The sequence below is a fragment of the Piliocolobus tephrosceles genome, chromosome 10, assembly GCF_002776525.5.
Source record: "Piliocolobus tephrosceles isolate RC106 chromosome 10, ASM277652v3, whole genome shotgun sequence".
Classification (NCBI taxonomy): domain Eukaryota; kingdom Metazoa; phylum Chordata; class Mammalia; order Primates; family Cercopithecidae; genus Piliocolobus; species Piliocolobus tephrosceles.
The window spans coordinates 43327117-43345075 of record NC_045443.1 but is presented as its reverse complement, the minus strand read 5'-3'; the positions used below and the strand labels follow the sequence as shown (position 1 = coordinate 43345075).

The 17959-nt window shown below is 41.8% G+C and overlaps 1 protein-coding gene across 3 annotated transcripts in view; it reads left to right on the top strand.

The window, feature by feature from the left end:
• Positions 1-299: 299 nt before the first annotated feature.
• Positions 300-17959, top strand: part of SLC38A1 (solute carrier family 38 member 1) — an 85070-nt gene continuing 67410 nt past the window's right edge. The window contains exons 1-2 of one of the 3 annotated variants that reach the window (XM_023231181.3): positions 300-818; positions 14605-14732. The gene's annotated coding sequence lies outside the window, so the exon portion shown is untranslated. The remainder of the gene's footprint in view (positions 819-14604; positions 14733-17959) is intronic. The other 2 variants (XM_023231180.3, XM_023231182.3) reach the window with 2 other exon arrangements.

Genomic DNA, 17959 nt, shown 5'->3' with positions numbered 1-17959 from the left:
TTAGCCGCCCCACCCCCATCCCTAAGGGCTCTCATTCTCCAGCTGCCGCCGCAGCTGGGTTCCGAACACGCCTCCGGGCCCCGGGAGGGAGAGGGGCAGGTGCCAGGGCGGTGCGCAGCCTCCGCTCCCGGTGCCACCTTCAGTGCGCCGGGCACACGCGCGCCCCGCAACCCCTCCCTCACCCTTTCCCCGTTGCTCAATCTCCGCCAGCCGCGGTCGCTGCATCGTCAGAGAGCTGCAAGAGGGAGGCAGCAAGGCGCGGCCGCCAGCAGTGACACCATGTGACCGGCACGGCTCAGTGACACGCAGCTTTGGTTAAAGAGCGGGCGCACAGGAGGGGAGGAGACGGCGCGCGGGATAGGGAGGAATGGCCTGTCCCCCTTAAACCATCACAAGCCATGGTTGCGGAAGGGCCACGCGCCTCCCAGTAGGAGAATGACTCCGATTCGTGACCCTCAGCGCGGGTGCATGTCGATGTAAGTGCGAGGCCGGCGAGCAGAGTGTGAGTGGGGGTTGGTGGTGAGGGGAGATTCTGATGCAATCGGCCCGGAAAGGAGGAGGAGAGACAGGCGAGCGCGGACTGGGACAGCCACGCCACTCCGCCTGAAGGTCGCCAGGAGCCTCCGCCCTTCACCTTCCTCGGAAATCCGCCAGGCCACGCCAAGCTCCCTGCCCAGCCCTGACTGACGGGAGCCACCTTTTCCCGGCCTCCGCAGCCAGACCTTGACACAAAGGACATCAAACTGCCGAGGGTAAAAACCCCGGAAGGGCAGACACATCCACGTCGCCTTTCGCCACTTTTCCCTTTATCTGCGGAGGTAAGGTGATTATCCGTTCCCTGGGAGGGCTGGGCAAGCGGCGAGGGGATGTTTAGATGTAGGAGGAGGCGGTAAAGTAGAAATCATCTCTGCTGGCGTGAAAGCAGAGAGAGCTAGGCTGTGCCGGATGCTTTCGGATGTTGCTTTTAGGAGAGGAAAAGTCCAGGTCTTCTGTGCTTCCCGAATGCATGCGGCAGAGCGAGGAAACGCCAGGGCCCCCGAGTTCACCTTTGCGTGGGCTGTGGCTTACTTTTTGGTTTGTTTTCCTGTGGCTTTGGTCTGTTTTCCCGTGGCTGTGGCGGAGTGTGGTACCAGATCTGGTTCCATTTTTACGAGGGCCGGGAACCACGCAGGTCTGGAGGGAGAGCGCATCTGACCCGAGGGCGCGACCCTGTTCTAGGAGTGTTTGAATCCCCGACCTATGGGGAAAATTTCCTGTGTCCGCAAGGCCCAGGGGAGATCGTGTGATGTCCTGGGGTGCTGCGTGTGGCCGGCTGGGTAGCCGCGGCGGACCACCAGTAAACCGGGGCGCGTTTGCCGTCCTTCCTGGTGCTCTGCCCCTCTGTAACGCGGGGAAGTAGGAGGGCGCGAGGAGAAATTAGTAAAGGATGTTTGCAAGTGACTCACTGTCCTTTCCTGCCCTGAAGAGATTTTTCTAAAATGTAGAGGGTGGCGGGGGACAGGGATAGTGTTTTTTCGAGAGCCTGGATGTGCTGGAGCCAGCGAACAAAAGGCCACCTCTTGCGCGGTCTTGGGCGCTAACTGCTCTCGCTTCCAGTCCTACCTCCTTCCCAACCCCCGACAGCAAGCTCGCATCCCTAAACGTTGCCACAGAGGCCTTTACATGCGTGGGTCGGTGCCGGGAGGAGAGCGCACCTTCGCCCTTGTGCGAATCCTTTGCCCCCTAAATTATCCACCTCCCGGAGAGTGGGGTTCCTCAGCACCGTTGGGATCCGGTAGGTTACCCGGCTGCCTGGGCGCCGATTCCCTGCCAAATCGCCCGCCCGAGGTTTTTGCTGAACTATAGTCAGAGAAGGCACCAAGTGCATATGGCAGCAAAAGGAATTTCGCGGTAACCGCGTCACGCTGCTCCCAGTGCCTTTCACAGGCTGCCTTGGACTGGGAAAGGTGGTGCTACAATTCAGAGTCCTTTGTCTTGCTCTGCGGCGCGGACCCGGGGCTTATACAAACCCTCGTTCTCTGTTAGAAACTAACTGCCGCCAGGATTCATCTACTTTCTCAGACGAATCCACGGTGATGTGTGTAGTAAAAGTAAAAAAAGACGCCTCTGCTAGAAAACGGTATTCATTTGCGTTTGGAAAGGGTTTTGACCTCTCTGCAGTGGGTTTTTACATTTTTCAATACAAGGGGGAGGAGGAAAATAAATTTATGGTTTGCAGAATGCAGGGCCCAGCGAGGGTGTAATTTGTCACCTTGATAAAAGAAACTGTGCAGCAACTCGTGCTTTTTCTGACGTCAGAAGGACAACGGAAATAAAACCTGAGCTCGGTGCGTGGCTGGCCTCGTTGTCAGATACCTCATGCTAGTTTGGTCCTCCCGAAATCTTGCAGAACAGCGAATTCCGGGGTACTGACCTGGTGTGGACCCCCTGGATTTTGGTTCGACCCCAGCCTCAAAATGGCTTTTCTCTTGAGAGTCACTCGAGTTCTCAGTATGTCGCTGTAAGCAATTGGAAACTGGCCTAGTTTGGTTTGAGGTGTTAATCTTGAGATTTATTCGCTTTTTTAAAAAATGTGGCCAATAACCATTTTCTACAGAGGGTTTACTGTGCGACTGGCAGCAACTAACAAGATTTGTTTGACCTTCTATGAACCTTCCATTCTCAGGGGGAAACAGACTAGATAAATGTAGGCATATAAATTTCAGGTATTCTTAGTGCAATGAAGAAGTAAAACAGGATCATGTGATGGGGGAGGATGCTTGAAATAGAGTGACTCACCGGGAGGGCCAGTGTGAGGGTATAACATTTGTCCTCAGACCCGAATGATGAAAAGGGACCAGCTATTTCTATAATTGAGTGAAGAAGGCCAGCAGAAGGAACAGGAAGAAGGAACAGCAAGTACTTACTGCACTCTTCTTTGACTGTAATATAATTGAACAGATAGATGAATAGATTTTAAAGGTGTTTTGGATCTTTAAACCTATATGTATGTTGTTTATGTATATTGTTTTTATGATGCTCCATGAATTAAGGCCATTTAATGAAAGGAGAACCATGTTTAGGAGTCCTGACATCTGACTGTTGCTACTCTTTTCTTTACTCTGGGTGATGCTTGTGGACAAAAACCGATTTTACTCATTGTTCCTCTAATGTCCAGCACATAGTACCTGCTTAATAAATACTTGTTGGATTGAGACCTTGGTCAAGCCATCTTGTTCATCTCTTTGTGATGTTATTGACCATCCCTTCCTTTCTATATCTCATCTGTTCCCCTTCTCCTAAGTTTGAAAATTAGAGTCTTTTTCTTCTCTGCTTCTCCTTCTCTTACTGCCCTCCCCACTTTGAGCAGTGACCAGGCCCTTGAAAATACCGCTCACACTTGTCCTCTTGTCTTCATTTCCACTGCCCAAGTTCAGGTCCCTGTCACCTGACCTAGACTTGGAGACATATGAAACAGATATAGAGGTGCCTTGAACAATCTCTGGGAAGTGGGAGTGGGCGGTGGAGAAAAATGCAAGCACAACACATGGTTAAGAGTGAAACAGCCAGTTACTGAGGTGCCACAGCTTTCCTGTTGGTCTCCTCCATACCAAATTATGCTCCCCTAATTAAATCTCCATTCTTTCATGAGATTTATACTTCTAAAATTCAGTTCACATTTTGTTAAAGGACCTTGCTTTTAAAAACTTCCGTGGGTTTCCATTGCACACAAATACAGTCTAAATTTCTTAGGCATGCACTTAGGACCCTTTGCAATCTGCCTCCTCATCTCTTTCCAACTTTTTCTCTTGACATTTTCTTTCCCTCAGTTCACCCTATTCCCTCCCTATCACTTTTCTGCTTCAATATCGGTGTGGATTGGATTCCAGTCCAGAATGCCTACTGAAATCCTGTGTACTTGTGATGGCCTATCCCTGATGCCACTTTTCCACCTCTTGGGAGAAGTGTTCACTGATCGCCTCATTGGCATTTTCATGAAGATTTGTTTATCTTTCACGTTTTGCACAATTGTTACTCCAGATGATGGAAGGTGGTGAATAGGGGTTTAAGCTCTGAGTCAAATGTAAATATCAGGCCTCAACTTACTCACCCAGGAACCTTGGGCAAGGTGTTTGGCATCTCTAAGCCTCAGTTTTTCCATTTGCTTAATGGGAATGATGATGGTGGTGGTAGTGTTGGTGGTACTCATTTTATTGAATTATGGTAAGAATTTAATTAAGATAATGAATGTGAAGTATTTGGTATAGTGTTAGCATTCCATATGTATTGAATTAAACCAGACTCTCATCTATCAGAGGAGGGAGAGTAAAGTTCACTTTACCTCTGAAATTCTATGACTATGTAATCTTTTTAAAATACTTTTCTGAAAATAATATCTTAATGGAAACTACCTGGATCTTTTTAGTGTCTGGGAGAATATACACCTATGAAAGGTGGTGAGGAGATGGGAGAAGTAAGTGTGCAGAAGTACTTTGAAAACCTGTGATAGACTTAGAAAGAGACATCTTGTATGCACACAGAGTAATGTAATGGACTGTGGAGACTCAGAATCCAGAGGCTGGAAGGGAGGATGCAAGATAAAAAGCTACATATTGGGTACAATGTATACTACTCAGATGACAAGTGCACTAAAGTCTCAGATTTCATCACTTTCAATTCATTTGTATAACCACCAAAAATCACTGATACCCCAAAAGCTATGGAAATAAAAAATTTTAAGTAAAATTAAAAGATTAGCTTCAATAACCTACAAAAAGACACTGACCCTAAATTTAAAGTAAAATTTTAAATTTAAAAATATTGTTGTACTTATTTCTGAATATTGATCACATTTGTTTTCTAGTGATAACCTTACTAACTGCAGAGGAGTTCCCCTAACCTTGTTACCTTCCCAATCACTGAATTCCTCTAGTATTAGTAAGTAACTCTGTTTCAAGTGAGGTTACAATGTGTCTTTGCCAATAATTAGCTGGGTACCCTTGAGCAACTCATTTCACGTTTTTGTGCCTCATTTTCTCATCTGTCCAATGCTAATAATAGTATCAGAGCTGCCTACCTCGGAGTTGTGAAGATACAATGAGAGCAGAGCTGAGAAAGTCCTTAAACAATTCAAGATGATAGTCGTCTGGCATTAAGCACACTGCTAATCTTCAGGGTCAGGTGATGGTTTTAGATTAGTGAGTCTCAGAGCAGACTTCACACTAGACTCATCTAGGGTGTTTTAAAAGCTATCAATGCCAAGACTTCATCTCCAGAGATTCAGATTTAATTGGCCTGGGGTGGAGCCCAAATATGGGAGCTTAAAAAATATCAGGAGTGATTTTGACATGCATTGGTTTAGATTTAAAGCAAGGAAAACAAAACAAAATCAGAAATTAAATGAGGACCTCCATATGTTGCTTGACAAAGTCTTAGTCTTAGTGGTGTGAAATTATGAGCTTGACTGATTTTCCCCCTGATTTTACTAAACCAACCATTTGTTGACATCATGGAGCCACAGCCTCAGGTTACAGTTTATAACCTGAATTTTCCCAGGCATAGAAGCCTGTCCAGTGATACAGCCAGAGCCACATGAAGATTTAATGTGTGGATCTCAGTTTCCATCTCTTAGGAGTGATGAAGTTGGAAAAGAAAAAGACAATGGAAAGGAAAAAGGAAGGGATAGGCTATGGACCAAGGTATAGGAGAAAGAGGCTCTGGGTAGGAGACAGACAGGGCAGAGCACAGAGAAAATATTGTGCTTGATTTATTGAACCAGTTTTGTTTAGGTTGCAAACTGGTGGCTAAAGAGCCAAATTAAGCTTGTGAGCATATTTTATGTGACTTACGCTTTCTTTTAAAATTAGTTGAAATTAGTTGCCAACTCTTAAATATCAGAATTTCACTTAAAATTTTGATTTCTGGCATTTATTGAAAAAAAAAAAAAAAAAAAACTGGTCTCATTCCTCCCACTGGTTGGAGGGAAATAGATGGGACACGTGTTCTCCAGTTCCTTATGTCCAGTCTGCTTTGCCCATTTATCTTGCCTACCTGAGCACTAGCTGCTTTTGTTTTAACTTTTATTCTAAATCTGGGGATCTTAACACTGGCTGCACATAAGAATGCTCTCCCCTGGCCGGGCACGGTGGCTCAAGCCTGTAATCCCAGAACTTTGGGAGGCCGAGACGGGTGGATCACGAGGTCAGGAGATCGAGACCATCCTGGCTAACACCGTGAAACTCCGTCTCTACTAAAAAATACAAAAAAAAAAAAAAAAAAAAAACTAGCCTGGTGAGGTGGCGGGCGCCTGTAGTCCCAGCTACTCAGGAGTCTGAGGCAGTAGAATGGCGTAAACCCGGGAGGCGGAGCTTGCAGTGAGCTGAGATCTGGCCACTGTACTCCAGCCTGGGCGATAGAGCGAGACTCCGTCTCAAAAAAAAAAAAAAAAAAAAAAAGAATGCTCTCCCCTGTACAGCATTTAAAATAACCATGCTTGGATCCTGTCCTATACCAACTAAGTCAGAGACTGTTGTGTGTGTAGTGTCCCCTTATCACTTCTTTTTTTAAAGCTCCCCAGTTTGTTCCAGTGTCCTGTTAGACCTGAGGCCTACTGGCCTACCAAGGCAACTATTCAAGAGATTTGTCTACAAGTCCACCTTCTTATCTTTGAGAGTGATCCATTAAGAAATAGTGTATAGAATCATTAATTCAGAGAACTGGGAGAGGTCTTTGAGAGAGCAGCCATTAATCCAATCTTCTTATTTTAAGGTGAGGAGATAGAGACCCAGAGAGAAGAAAGGAATTTTTCTGAAACTATAACCGTCATCTGGTATTGGATTATATAGTGTCTTTTATAACATTTTCTCTTTTCAAATAAAAGTCTATTTTTAAGATTTCTTTTTATAAATGATCTTCTTTATATGCACCACTTTGAGAAACTTTAAAGTTCTCATTATTTCTGTTTTTCCTTGAGTATTTTGTTAGGAGTCATAACTTAGCTAGGGCTTAAAAACAAACACACAAAACTGTATCCATCTTTTTTAGTACAATAGCTATCCTTGATCAGAAATATCTTTAGAACAAAAGACATATGTATGCAAAGAAAGGGATTTTTCTCAAGGGCTGATATAGTCCAGGCTGTTTTCAACTGCATGAGTTTTTAGTAATTATTTAAATCCATTAATTTTCAATTGATGAGAAATATTTTTATTTTTGTTGGTATTCACACTACTCATATACACTCACTGTTCTAATTAATTAAGATTAATTCTTTTGGTGTTTTTTAAAAATGTAATATATAGTCTGTCCTCCTATATCCAGTTACAGGTAGACCTCATTAACTTTAGAGTTTATTGATATTTTCTGTCTTAAATAAATTGGAGTAGTTTCAAAATTTCTGAAATATAGATAGATTAGTTACCAACATCATAAGCTGGTCACGTTGATAACAGACATTTAAAAGGTCATATGGGAACTTGAAGACAAGAGGAATTATGGAGCGATTAAGAGCAGGTGTTGGGATCCTGTTAGGATAGGATGCAATGGGCAATTTGTCCAAGGAAGTTAGCGGTTCATCTCCATGCCCAACAAAGAGAGGGTCCATACTCACCCCCTGTGAGCTTCCTTTAACACCGGGCTTCTTGTCCTTCACACTACTGATATTTGAGGCCAGACAACTCTTTGTTGTGTATGGCTGTCTTGTGCACTGTATGATGTTTAGCAGCATCCCTGATCTTTCTCAACTAGATGTTGGCAGCCACCCCCTCACTTATTGCAACCCAAAATGTCTCCAGGCATTGCCAAATACCTCCTGGGGGCAGGGAGAGGGACATAATTGTCCCCAGTTGAGAACCACTTCTTTAATACAACTCATTCTCTGGACTTTTAGAAATCATGCCAAGAATTCTTTAACATTCCAGGCATAGTGGCTGGGACAGTAATGATAAATACCTTCCATTTATATAGTACTTTACAGTATTAAAAGTATTTTTACATAAGTCCCACATGCCCAGATCAAATGTAAAGGAAATTATATGGTAAACGTAATGAAAACTATGAGTTAGGGTTATCCACATTGCTTCATGTTCCCATTTTTGTGCTGTTTTCCATGGGGAGATGGCATTTGTGATGTTCACTGAATATATTGTCTGCAGGCAGGGGATCATAGCTTTCTTTTTAAATTTAGTCCTCATTTTTATTGTTAACACATGTTTACTGTCACCATGTACTAGACCTTTGAGGTGTATGGTCCTTGTCCCCAAGGAATTGAAATAAAAAGATTACTAAAATATGAGAGCCCTTGCTATAAGCCAGTGAGTACACAAAACTGCTTTAAGAATTCATCACAGGTAAACAGTCAAGCAGGTTCTCAACTGGGGCAATTAAGTCCCTCTCCCTGCCCCCAGGAGGTATTTGGCAATGCCTGGGTTGGTCATTGGAGAAAGGCATCACAGAAGAGTTGGCTTGAATTTTTTAAAAAAGCAAGTAAGCTGGGCTTTGAAAGAAAGGTCACACTTAAGTTAGCATAAGCTCCACGGGAAGGTAGAGAGAGTGTGTCCAGGACTAGGGAGATGGTGTGAACAAAGCAGAAAACTGCGTAAGAGTAGACCCATTGCAAGAATGGAAAGTCAGAAGGAATGTAGTGGGAGCATAAGTTAAAGAGAAAGCTGTCTGAGATTCTAGAGATTAGAGCTCATCCTGTAGAGGGAACAGTTATGATTGGCAAGGCAGAAAGTGGAATGTGCAAGACCGTATTTTCAGGAAGAATCTGCCTCTATAGGTGGGAGAGGGCAAGAAGCAGGAGGTAGCATGGTGGACAGTGACTGTGGCAAAGTTCAAGCTGTGAAACTGTAAGGAATAAGGGAAAGGAAAGGGACTTTGTGAAGGAATGTTGGCAGGACTTGGCAACTGATTAGATATGAGGCTGTATGAAAGCCATACCCAAGTTTCAAGTCTGAGTGACAAGGAGAATGTGCATTATATCTTTAACAGAAATAGAATGCTGGCATGTGAGGTCAGGTGATGCGTTCTGCTTTAGGCATGTGGAGTCTGAGGTAATGACAAACATCCTAATGGAGTAGTCCAGAAGGCAGCGGGAGTCTGAAAAGAATTTGTGGAACTGTTTCTGAGAAAGAAAGAGCCTGAGAGATCACCTCTCTCTCCTGCCCTCTCATTTTACAGATGAAGAAACATGTGACATGCTAAGTGGCATGATCATGATCAAGTTGTATTTATGAGGGAGATCCTATTTCATAATGCAAAGGAATTCTAGTTTTATAAAGTGAAAAAGACTGGGAAGAAAGATCTGAAAGATGCTTTTGTAGAATGAAACTTGACACTACAGCCCTGAAGCCCTAAAAAGGAAAGAATTTGGAATGTGTGGAGCAAGAAGAGTGGAGGCCCAAAGAGCTACTTCTACACAGAAAGTTGAGAGGAGGAGGGATCTGGCAGAGGAGACCAAGAAGCAGCTCTTGGGAGGATGCATTGTGGAGTTATTTGGGAGAAGTCAGAAAACAGGAACAACGGTTACAGTAACTCACAAGACCCGGGCCAGACACTGTTCTAAGTGCCGCACATGTACCAAGTCGTGGAATCTTTATGATTGTATCAGATGAGTATTTCTTTAAGTCCATTTTACAGATGAGGAAACTGAGGCAAAGAGAAGTTAACTTACTTGCCTGGGGTTACACAGCTCCTAAGTGGTGGAGCGAGAATTTACTAATCAGGGATGATTTCAGAGGAGTGGTGGCAGTAGTAATCAAAATTTAGGATTATCACATCAAGTTAATGCAGTCTTGCTAACAGTATGGATACCTGACCATTTAGTTAACCTGTTTAGTTAACCCATTTAGTTAACCTGTTAAGCCTGTTTGAGGCCTTTTGAAATATAGGTACATATTAGTTCTTAGATCCTTATCACTATCATCTGTGAACCCTGAGAATCCAAGAACCCCAAGTGGGTAAACAGACACAGTCAGTTATGGGACTAGCTGGCCGAGAATTATAGGACCATTGTTGACCTTAGGCTTAACCCTTTCTATCTCCGCTTTAAAAATTATGTGTATTTAAGGTGTGCAACATGATGTTCTGGTATACATATGCATGGTAAAATGGTTCCTAGAGTCAAGAAAATTAATATATCCATCATCTCACATGGTCACTTCTTTTTTGTGGCAAGTGCACCTAAAATCCACTCTTTTAGCAAAATCCCAAATATACAATACAGTATTACAGATATTTACAGATATAACATTCCTAATCCAAAAATCCAAAACGCTGGCTGGGCACGGTGGCTCACACCTGTAATCCCAGCACTTTGGGAGGCTGAGTTAGGTGGATCATCTGAGGTTAGAAGTTCAAGACCAGCCTGGCCAATATGGTGAAACCCCAACTCCACTGAAAATACAAAAATTAGCTGTGCATGATGGCATGTGCCTGTAATTCCAGGTACTCAGGAGGCTGAAGCAGGAGATTCTCTTGAACCTGGGAGGCAGAGGTTGCAGTGAGTGGAGATCTCATCACTGCACTCCAGCCTGGGTGACAGAGCGGGATTTTATCTCAATAAATACATACATAAATAAATAGGTAAACACATTCTAAAAAGTCCAAAACCCGCAATGTTCCAAAACCTAAAACTCTTTGAGCACTGACATGATGCCCAAGTAGAACATTTTACATCTAACCTCCTGTGATAGGTCACCGTCAAACTGCAGTGAAAACTTTGTCTTATGCACAAAATTATTTAAAATATTATGTAAAATGCCTTTAAGGTATATTTGTAAGGTGTATACGAAACAAATGAATTTCAAGTTTGGACTTGGGTCTCATCCCAGTGTATCTTATAATATGTATGCAAATATTCCAAAATCCAAAAAATCCAAAATCTGAACTACTTCTGTCAGACGCATGTGAACCAGAGCAACTCCATCTTAAATAGGAGCTGGGTAAAATGAGGCTGAGACGTACTGGGCTGCATTCCCAGATGGTTAAGGCATTCTAAGTCACAGAATGAGATAGAAGGTCAGCACAAAATACAGGTCATAAAGACCTTGCTGATAAAACAGGTTGCAGTAAAGAAGATGGCTAAAACCCACCAAAATCAAGACGATGATGAGAATGACCTCTGGTCCTCCTCACTGCTACACTCCCACCAGCACCATGACAGCTTACAAATGCCATGGCAATGTCAGGAACCCTATATGGTCTAAAAATGGGAAGCATGAATAACTCACCCCTTGTTTAGCAAATCATCGAGAAATAACCATAATCAGCAACCAGCAGCCCTTGGAGCTGCTCTGTCTATGGAGTAGCCATTCTTTTGTTCTTTTACTTTCTTAATAAACTTATTTCACTTTACTCTATGGACTCATCCTGAATTCTTTCTTATGCGAGATCTAAGAACCTCCTCTTTTGGGGTCTGGATTGGGACCCTTTTCCTGTAATATCTTTCTGGCAACAACGAAGGGGCTCTAGTGCAGAAACCCCCAGTAAGTGTTGGAGTCTTGTGACATCTTTCTGGAGACCGTGGAAGTGAATATTGTGAGGAAACCCCTGATCCAAAGGCTAGCTTTGGGTAAGTGGTGCGGTCCTGTAATATCTTTCTGGCCACCGCAGAAGCAACCAGTGAGGGAACCACCCAACCCAAAAGCTAACTTTGAGTAAGTGGTGGGGTCTGGTAACATTTTTCTGCCAAACCCTGAAGGTACAATACTGAAGAAGCCTCCCAACCCAAAGGCAATAGACTGATCAGCCGACTTTGGGTAAGTGATGGGGTACCTGGGTAAAGAATGGGATTGGGTTAGAGGCCCAACTTAGGAGAGTTAGAGTTTCTCCTAAGACAGAGATGGTTAAAGGGTCCTCTTGATAAAAAAGCAAGGACACTTGACCATAATGGGTTAGAGGCCCAAATTTGGAGGGTTAGATATCCTTCCAAGATTTAGGGTGTTAGAAATCCCTCTCAGTAAAGTCCTTCTCATGAAGTCCTCGGCTAAGAATGGGCTTGGTACTATGGCCTGTTAACTGCTATTCCCTTTGGATTAATCTGCCTGGCAGTCTCTGCTGATGGCTGTGGGTGACAGGATTAGGCATGTACAGAATCTTGGGACATGGAGTGCTTTTTCCTCCCTAAAAGGGGAAACTTGAGAGCTGATGGGACTGCTGGAAAAGATCACTTCTTGACTGATAAGTGACTTTCTGAACTTTTCAGTGGTGCTGCAATGGGTGAGTCTTTCTCTGGCCTCCCTGAGCATTTTGCCTTCTCCACCCTGCCACAGGCAACGTTTTTCTCTCTCTCCTTTCCCTTTCTTATCTTTTCTATTACTCAGGGTGACCATCTTACCCAAGACCACATGTTGAAACTCTTGGTTGGAGGTTGGGTTAACAATGATGGGGGCAAGTTTGAGCCTTGCCAGTTTGATATTGGGTGTTAAGCAGAGTGGCTAGTGTCTATGTTTTGTCACACATATTTTGTTCTGGCCAGATGGAAAAAGATGATTATCCTTTGTGTTGCCACTTGGCCCCCAGGGCAGTGATGCAGCCAGCTAGGTCTCAGGGAGAGGGAACCCAGGAGCCTGGCATGCTGGCAAAAGGGTAAGAATTTCTTACCAGCCAGACTTCTGGTCTCTCTCTCTCTCTCTCTCTCTCTGTGTATGTATTTTGTGTATGTGCGTGTGTGCAAACTGGATGAGGTTTCCTTCTGGTCAGTCCTTGGGAGCTTGACCTTGCAACGTGGTTACGTGGCAGTACTTTCTCTTGTTCTCTGCCATTACAATGGCAGCCCGGGTTCGGGATTGAATTCCCAGCTTAAGGGATCATCCTTTGTCTTCTATTTGTCTATGTATTTATATGTATTATGTGCGTGTAATATAAAAGAACTTTAATTAATTGGTTTAATAATAATGAGTTTAAATCAAATATTTTGTCACATAAGTAAAAAGTGTAATGCCTTTTAGTTCATGTGACTTAAGTAATCTTTGGGAAATAAAAACAGTTTTAAAGATTATTGGTAAAATTAAGACATTTTGTCTAATTTATGCAGGTCAGATATTAAGTTTGCTAAATGCCTTAAGGTCGTAAACTGCCACTTTGACTTTCTTTTTGAGACGGAGCCTCACTTGTTGCCCAGACTGGAGTGCAGTGGTGCAATCTCGGCTCACTGCAAGCTCTGCCTCTCAGGTTCACACCATTCTCCTGCCTCAGCCTCCCGAGTAGCTGGGACTACAGTCGCCCGCCACCACACATGGCTAAGTTTTTGTAATTTTAGTAGAGACGGGGTTTCACCATGTTAGCCAGGATGGTCTCGATCTCCTGACTTCGTGATCCACCCGCCTCGGCCTCCCAAAGTGCTGGGATTACAGGCCTGAGCCACCACACCTGGCCCTTTGACTTTTGAAAATTGTTCAATTTACCTACTTTGGCTACTTTGGCGCATTAGATTCTAGATAAGGCAAGGGACATGTGGAGTTAGCCACACACCGTAGCTATGCTGAAAAAAGTCAGCCCTTATCTGCATTTCTGTGTGTTGTCCTAGGCTGCACACCTAGTACATAATTAAAATCCCAAACTTACCAAAGTTTTCATCAAAAGTAAAAGAGTTAGCATTGTAACATATAATTAAGACTACTGAAAAAACAGTTCTACATGCAAAGTGTGTAAGAAAAGTGAAATGTGTTTTTGGTGAAAGATTATAAGAACGTATGGGAATGTGGATTTTTCTTGGCCAAATTAAAGGATTAAAGAATTGTTTTAAGTTAGATAGAATAAAGCCGAAGGTTTAAGCAAGTTATGGAAAGTGTGTAAAAAACGAATCTTGTAAAAAAAGATTCTGTATGTGGACATTGGCTAAAACTAAAGGGGTATTATTATTCAGTTTTTCCATAAGTTAAACATTGGAATAAAAGCACAACAGGTTTTTCTTAGAGGAAAAACCATCTCATGCTGTGCTCTTTAACAAAAATTTGTAAAGGCTTATAAAAGGTTTATGAAAATCTTACCGTATGGTCAAACTGATTAAGATGAAATACTTTATCTATAAGATTTCATTAAGAGTTAGGTTTGACATCAATAATACACTAATGCAACAGAGACATTTGGCTTTTTTGGTATAAGAGTTATGTAGGAAGCATTATCAAATACAAAATGGTGTTTGGTTTTCTTTGGGCTATATTCATATGAATATGTTACTGGTATGTGTTCCAAAATAATGGGAAACTTCTACAATTCTGATACAACTTAGTGTATGCTATTAATAATTATAATTGTTACATGAAATTATTGTCTGCACAGAGGTAACCCAAATTTCCTGGTCAATTGTGGCTTTAATAGTGGCTGTTCTAAAAGATTTTTTCATCCACAGATAATCGTTTTCTTGTTTTAATCCTCTTTAAAAGATGGTTTTATAATCAACAATAGGACTTTGACAGATGTACTAAAATGCAAGCTTCTGATAACTTTGGAAATTGTGACATTAGAATAGAAGAAAAAACTTTCAGAACTCTCATAGAGAGGTGAAATGTTCATGAATATCAAGCAGAACAGGAGTTAACTAAATTAACTGAAACAATAGAAGACTAAAGTAATCTTTTGACTTTGCTTAAAATGTTGCTGACTCTTTGTTTTGTTTTTCAGCGTCAAGGAAACTTTTCTTTTGAGCTATTTACAGCTTGTAGCAATTATGTAAAGTATACTCCTCTGAACAAAATTTGGAGCATATTTGTTTCTCTCTACCTGATTTCTCCAGAATCTGGAAACTATCTGTGAGTATTCTTAACTTTTAGCAATATAGTTATTTGCATAAGTGCAGGAAGAATCTGTTTTCTATTGTAACGGAACACGATTGGAGAAACTGGTTATTTTACCAAGGCTTTGACTGGAATAGCATGCTTTCCTTTGAGGAATCAAACTTGACTTGTAAAGCCAATAAAACCCCTTTGGGGAACTGGCCTCATACTTGCCTACACAGTCCCTGTACAGGGTTTCTAACCTATTGTAAGAATGCCACTTTCTAATAGGTCCAGGAGTCCCAAGTTACCTTGGGACCTCAAAAGGAGAGAAATTTACCCTACTCATAGGTGTTTTGAGGGTTCAAACTCATTGCAAGGCTTGGTTCTAAAAAAGTCTTATCTGAGATTCCTTCTATGGAGCAGAGTTCCATCAAAGTCAAATTACAAAAGGCTTATGTGAAAAATAATTATTCTTGCTGCACTTTATACAAAAAATCAGGCCAAGTATAATAAAGCAAATCAGTGTTACTATGACTTGTCTTTAGTAAAAAAAATGGGAAACTGGAGAGAGAAACTGTGTTTCAAGAGCTATGCTACACTTGTTATTAAATTCTAGTCTCATCAGTTGCTTTTAAGTTAGTTGCTGCAATTTAGGCTAACCCTGCTTATTCCTGTGAACCAACCAGTGATCTCTAGCTGTTGCTCAGAAGAAACAAAACAGATGAGTAATGTAACAATCTGGATCAATATTCTAATTCTGGACATAATGGAATCATCTAGCAACGTCATATCAGCTTGGTTCCAACAGTTGCCCTTATAATTTGGAAAGCCTTATAATTTAGTTTACTTGAGATAATTTTACTTATTTTGCTTTACTCTTGTGGAATACATTGCTATTGCACTCTGTATAGGAATAAGGATAAGCTTACTCAACGTTTTCTTAAATTGAACACTTATTCGTCTTCCAAATATCACTTTTTGTCAGAACTTAAGAGTCATCAATGTCCTTCACCATACTGATGCTTTCTGACTGAGCTCCTCTCTACCCTGAACACAAGATATTTCATAGTTAGGCAGGAATACCATCACTCCTATCCAGCCTGAAGAAGTTACTAGAGATGGATCTTCATCCCTCTGCAACCCTTAGGATTAAGGGTTCTGTTATAAAAGGAAGGGGGGAAATGTCAGAGGCATGTGAACCAGAGCAACTCCATCTTAAATAGGAGCTGAGTAAAATGAGGCTGAGCTACTGAGCTGCATTTCCAGATGGTTAAAGCATTCTAAGTCACAGAATGAGATAGGACGTTAGCACAAAGTACAGGTCATAAAGACCTTAATGATAAAACAGGTTGCAGTAAAGAAGCTGGCTAAAACTCACCAAAACCAAGATGGTGATGAGAGTGACCTCTGGTCGTCCTCACTGCTCCACTCCCACCAGTGCCATGATAGTTTACAAGTGCCGTGGCAACATCTGGAAGTTGCCCTGTATGGTCTAAAAAGGGGAGGCATGAACAATCCACTCTTTGTTTAGCATATCATCAAGAAATGACCATAAAAATGGGCAACCAGCAGCCCTTGGAGCTGCTCTGTCTGTGGAGTAGCCATTCTTTTATTTCTTTACTTTCTTAATAATCTTGCTTTTGCTTTGCACTTTGGGCTTGCCCTGAATTCTTTCTTGCGTGAGATCCAAGAACCCTTTTATGGGATCCAGATCAGGACCCCTTTCTTGTAACACCTCTGGTCTCAAACATTTTTGATAAGGAATACTCAAACTGTATTAACTACAGTCCTCATGTTGTTCATTTGCTCCCTAGACTTATTCATCCTACATATCTGCAAGTTTATATCCTTTGACCTACATTTCCATATTTCCTCCCCAAACTCTTTGTAATACCTGTTTTATTCTCTATGCCTGTGTATTACTTTTTTTTTTTTTTTTTCAAAAAAAGATACCATGTATACATGAGATCCTGTAGTATTTTTCTTTCTGTTTCTGGCTTATTTTACATACCATTATGTCCTACAGATTCATCCATGTTGTGGCAAATGAGAGGATCCCCTTCTTTTTTAAGGTTGAATAACATTCTATTTTATATGTGCATGTGTTTCTTATCCATTCACATCCATGGGCACTTAGATTGTTTCCATATCTTGGCTATTGTGAATAATGCTGCAATGCACATGCAAATAATATTTCTATGTGCATAGAAAAACCATGGAAGACCATACAACAATATATATACAGTGATCGTCTCTGCTTGCTGAGATAACAGGTGAACTTTTTTCTTTTTGCTTGTATTATTCCATTTGAAAAATTGTATTTTCTAACTTTTCTACCAAATCTATATTAGTTAATTAATTCATGTATTCATTTTTAATAAATAAATTAGCATTTATTTATTAATAAAGAATGAATATGTATATTATACTTTAAGTTCTAGGGTACATGTGCACAACGTGCAGGTTTGTTACATAAGTATACATGTGCCATGTTAGTTTGCTGCACCCATTAACTCATCATTTACATTGGGTATTTCTCCTAATGCTATCCCTCCCCCAGGCCCCCACCCCATGACAGGCCCTGGTGTGTGATGTTCCCCTCCCTGTGTCCAAGTGTTCTCATTTTTCAATTCCCACCTATGAGTGAGAACATGCAGTATTTGGTTTTCTGTCCTTGTGATAGTTTGCTCAGAATGATGGTTTCCAGCTTCATCCATTTCCCTTCAAAGGACATGAACTTATCCTTTTTTATGGCTGCATACTATTCCATGGTGTATATGTGCCACAGTTTCTTAATCCAGTCTATCATTGATGGACATTTGGGTTGGTTCCAAGTCTTTCCTGTTGTGAATAGTGCCACAATAAACATATGTGTGCATAAGCATGATTTATAATCCTTTGGGTATATACCAAGTAATGGGATGGCTGGGTCAAATGGTATTTCTAGTTCTAGATCCTTGAGGAATTGTCACATTGTCTTCCACAATGGTTGAACTAATTTACACTCCCATCAACAGTGTAAAAGTGTTCTTATTTCTCCACATCCTCTCCAGCATCTGTGGTTTCCTGACTTTTTAATGATTGCCATTCTAACTGGCATGAGATGGTATCTCATTGTGGTTTTGATTTGCATTTCTCTGATGACCAGTGATAATGAGCATTTTTTTCATGTGTCTGTTGGCTCCATAAATGTCTTCTTTTCAGAAGTGTCTGTTCATATCCTTTGCCCACTTTTTGTTGGGGTTTTGCTTTTTTCTTGA